We start from the raw sequence: 5,000 nt of genomic DNA on the forward strand, positions 1-5,000 counted from the left end.
AGCTAAGGCCGGATTTCCATCACTCCCAGGATCCAGATAAGCAAGAACACTGCGTTTGTTGCTGAAATTTAAGGCAAACATATCAGAAAGATTAAGCATCGTATTGACAGCAAAGGGCAAATGACAGGCTAAATTTTGAGTTTTGGAAGATTTTTTGAAAAAAAATGTAATGTACTATGAAATACGTATTGAATAGGAATGTCAAAGATTATTTATACAAGCAGTGAAAATGAACCTGGGGCTTGTTACATCTACGACTTCCGTTATTTTTTGCTTAATTTAAAGTCGCTTCTTTCGAAGGGTCGGTCGTTATGTTTCGGTCGTTGCTACTTTCGGGGTTTGCTAACACCTTTGAAATTTTATCGCTACTTTTCGGAGCGGATAGCTAATTTCGTGGGATCTTTATTTTCGGAACTTAAGCGGCACACCCAGAGAAGCACAGCCCTCGAATAACCGTGTCTCTTGGGAGACAAAGGCAAATAAGAGCCGCTTCCGGAGAAGCGCCGCGGTCCCAATGCGGCGGTTATTCAAGGAACTTCGTCTAATTAAAAAAAAAAAAAATACGAAACTCTAACACAGTATGGGAAATTTCTTTGCATCAAAACCGATGTTCTTCAGTTTGAAATGATTGAATTTCACTGCTCATCCATACCGTAGGAGTTAAACGGTGACTATCAAAAGACGTGCAAAATGGTGACTGTCGAACTTTTAAAAAAGCGCCGCCTTCAGATAAGTGCCGCACTTGAGGTGTAAAAAAAAATTAAAGAAACGCGTCTCCTTCTTTCTCTGAAGCTAAGTCCGCTGGTCAGAATAGCAATCCTTCATTGTAGAGATTGCAGAGACGATTGCAGTGTCGATTGCCGATTGATTGCAAAGAAGAGGAGTGGCTTTTTCGTTTTTGAGCGAAAACTATCTTACAGAAGGTAAGGAAGTTGTTTACTGCATTTTAAGTAAGATATCAGTCTCTTGAAATATGTTGTATTGTTAAGATTGTTAAATATTTCTGGGCCTGTCTCGTCCTTCTCGGAAGATGTCTAGCAACCGGACAGGATAAAATTTCTAAAAATGCTGTACCCCTTGTCCGGTAGTCCGATAATTCTCTTACTGTAATTTTTCGATCTACGTGAAATATTCGATTTATGCAATTTTGTCTTTGTTTAGACTGCTCAAAAGATGTCGATTATGCCCGTCAATTTGTTGACTCTTGCCATCATAACTAGCGATGAGTAGAACCAAATTCCTCTATTTGTGATGCATCTTATAACCGAGTATTTTGATGCGGGTCGCCTAGGACTATGATGATATTGTAATGCTAATAAACAAATAAATCGAAATTGAAATTGAACTGCAATTTTCAATTTGTGACATAAAGGCTATCAAGTTTGAATAATAAATCTCTTAGTCGTATAGGCTTATATACTAGTAGTAATCTCGGATTATTAAAGTGCGTTCGACAAGGGTAGGGAAAGAAACAATCTTTTTAATACGTGGTCTATCGACCACCAATTTATTTTTCTAGAAGGTTGTTGCAATTGGTTTTTGTAATCAATCCAAAGGTTTACGAATAAACATAGTTAATCTAAGAACTGGTTATGAAACCCTGGGAATTTCAAAAGCAAGAACAATACAGTTCGCAATTAGATGTTAAACCGACCATGACCCTGCACAATCTTTTGTTTTTGGTTCGCAAGTTAATTTCGAATAAATTAGTCGAAGCTTTTGATTGGTTATCCTGCCGAAAAAAGCGTGTTTTTGTCGGGTTTTGTGCAGGGTCAAGGCCAAAAAAGCGAACAAAAACATGAAACAAAGAAACTTGTCGAGTTTCATAACCAGCCTACATCTATTAACTATGGAATAAACGAAGTAAATATAAGTAATGTCCGATAAGCGTAGTTCAAGATCCAATACATATCAAGTCCAATCAGGGTTCCAAGGAGATAAATTTAGCACAGCGTGCGTTGACCAACCTGCCGATTAAATGGTGTTGAAAGCAATATTCTTGTAATAGACGGTCCGGTCTGGTAGCCAAAAGTTCCAAATGAGAGTTTTTCAAGCACAAACGTGCGGGTCAATGTGAAACGCCGGTAAATGAAGGTGCGATAAATTTGTGTGTCTTCCGACGCTTCTCTAAACACAGGCACCCATCTACCTAATTCGAATGCTCAGTTGTAGGGGTTACATGGTAAACATGAAATGCCAAAAAAAAAATCGGCTAATCCTTGTTTAAAGCGGGGAAAATAAATAAAATAAACTTTCTTTTACTTCACCTTGTGTCGATTTGAGGTGTTCTGGGCAAGCTAGTTTTGAATTCTTTTAATGAAGAATAGGACCTAATTTCAAAATTACAATCTTGGAGATTTCAAATGGAAAATGAAGACCACCCTAACTTGCACGCGGACTTATCATTGATTTTTTTTTGGGGGGGGGGGGAGGGGGGGTCATAATTTTTCATTTTCTATTGTGTAAGATTGTATCCGTCAGAAGGCTTCAAATAGACACAAGGACACAAGGTGAAGTAAAACTAAGTTATTTATTTTCCTTGCTGTAAACTAGGATTAGCCGATTTCATTTGGCATTTCATGTTTCCCATAATAACCGTGCAAATCGTTACGTTGACTGAGCATTCGAGTTATGCGTTTCGCTTGCCTCTGGCGTAAACAAAAGGTTTAGCGATGGGTTGAAGGTAAAAACTCGAAGGCAAGTATCTTTTCGAGTAATAGTAGGCAAAGCACAAAAGTGCAGGTCAAGGCGAAACGCCCTTTAAAAGGTTCAATACATTTGCGTGATCATAGTTTTTAACCGCAAAAATTATTAAGAAATGGGACAACTACACAATCCCCACCGTGAACAATAACTGCATCCCAATTCATAGCCAAGTTGCCCTGAGTGTTGAGATAGAATAGACCGAAGCTAAAACTACGAGAAAAAAATAATTTGGTCTAGAACGCCCTTGCAATTGTGAGTCGGTAACGGAGTTAAGCATGTAATGCTAGCCTCATAACATCCTGAAAAAGGGACCGGGGGTGAAATTGTGTGACAATGGCACTTGATGTTAACCAAAAGGCCAAGAAGCAATTGCCTTTCGATCGTAGACGCCCTATTCATCGTAATGCCTTTCTTCAATCGAAATACTCACTTAACGGAATCCTGACAATTCATAAACTTAGGAGACAAATTCTTTATAGGAAATTGTATGAATGCGAGTGCATTTTAGAAATCCATAGCTGAGCAACTTAAAATTGTCTTCGTTCATCTTGTCAAGGGTGATGACCGAAGGGACTATATCGGTCGGGCGTCACAGTTCTTAACCCGCCCCTGTAAAAGGTAATTGAGTCGACACATCCCAACTTCCCCTGAAAACACACCAGTAGACAGCTTCCTGATCTTCTGGTACGCAGTATCAATCATATTGGCCGGAGATACTTTGAACAAATCGACACAAATTCGCTCACCTTGGAGAAATTTTAAAAAAAATTAAAAAGGGAAGAGACATAAAAATACCCGCAGTCACATAGAACCATAGTACCAGGGCTTTTCGCATAAGTGGATGACTGTGATCACTATGGCTACCGATTTATCGCATAAAATCGAAGCGAAATGCCAGCCAACCAGTCCGTCTTAAACCTTGAAATCAACTGGCATCGAAAATAAAATCATCAAAAAACAGTTCAAGAGATCTTGTAAAACGACGAAAATAGAATGCGTTCTCCTCTGTCGAACGCCATAAACGTTAACAACAACAACTTGAAAAAACATCAATTGCGTCTATTATCATTGCCAACACCGTCCGAAAGCGTCCGAAACCTTCGGTCCTGGTTCGATGCTCATATGCGAATGAATGTTCACATAGGCAAGATTTGCAGTAAGGCTTTCTTTTTTTGAATTTCCTTTGATACTTTACTAATTGTAAGGGTGTTATAAATAGTCAAATAATAACTACGTAATAACCGGGAGTGAGGTTGTTGCAGGAAAATCTCAAACTGAGGCCTTGCCGTATTGACCGAGCAACAGCGAGGTCAATACAGCTAGGCCGAGGTTTGAGATTTTTGCTGCAACGACCAAACAGTCGAGGTTATTACGTTGTTGACTATATGGCGAACAGAACGGTTCTAAAGAAAAAAAACTAATTTGCATAATTCATAATCGGCCCGTGGGCACCCCGGGAGAGTAATGCCCTAGCGTTTAGCTGCTCTTAGCCAATCAGAGTACAAAAGGTAGAATGTCATAATACTAAGAGCATTCTCTTGTAGTAAATTAAGGGGTTGTGGGTGTGGCACATGTTTAGATGCCCTTGGTAGTTGATGCATATTTAAGAATAGGGCATTTTATAAAGTTTTTAAGGCAGAGGAGGAAAGATAGCATCTTGACTTATAGAAAAATCCTATAACCTTAGAGACTGTCCGTGAAAGTGATGTAGAGTATCCAAGAGGTCTCCATGTATGATTACTTAAAGGACTTTTTCTTCCTTTTTCTTCCATTTCCCCTTTCAATGTTGGAAAATGGTAAAATGCAGACTTTTGTTAGCCGCAAGTGTTTTGTCAACATTGCACAGGGCTGGAGAGGGGCAAAATGCATATAGAATGACGTTTTCCTACCCTTGCGACCAAGGTTGTAGCTAGACGCTCCGTGAGCGTACAGTAAAGTGGGTTGCCACTTGAGTCATACATTGTAAACAAGGATACGGACATTTTCATAGTGAGCTCACATTTGCTGCGTTTAAAATTACTTTTAGCGAAATAATCTCTCTAAAATAATAAATCTGATGCTCTAAAAGTCGTAGAATCCGATGGGCGTTTCAGATTGCTGTAAATCGCAATACTTACAGGAAAAAACAAGGTTGGAATTAGAATGACTCATCAGTCCGTGAAACTTGGAGATTATGCCGTCAGCCTTGATTTAAAGGTCAAGGAACGATACAGAGAAAAAAATTTCTTCTACTGGAATTGATCCATTTATAATTCCCAACAAGAAATTTGATCCAGAATGTTTACCACTGGTAG

At 39.0% G+C, this 5,000-nt stretch overlaps 1 protein-coding gene across 7 annotated transcripts in view; it reads left to right on the plus strand.

Moving 5' to 3' along the window:
• LOC138023887 (zinc finger protein 345-like) overlaps positions 1-5,000 on the plus strand; it is a 38,017-nt gene that overhangs the window by 30,510 nt on the left and 2,507 nt on the right. For 2 of the 7 annotated variants that reach the window (XR_011126823.1, XR_011126828.1), the window contains one exon: positions 793-923. The exons of 3 other annotated variants lie outside the window; for them this stretch is intronic. The gene's annotated coding sequence lies outside the window, so the exon portion shown is untranslated. The remainder of the gene's footprint in view (positions 1-792; positions 924-5,000) is intronic. 2 more of the 7 variants (XR_011126820.1, XR_011126826.1) reach the window with 1 other exon arrangement.

Source organism: Montipora capricornis, chromosome 11 (genome assembly GCF_036669925.1).
Source record: "Montipora capricornis isolate CH-2021 chromosome 11, ASM3666992v2, whole genome shotgun sequence".
NCBI lineage: Eukaryota > Metazoa > Cnidaria > Anthozoa > Scleractinia > Acroporidae > Montipora > Montipora capricornis.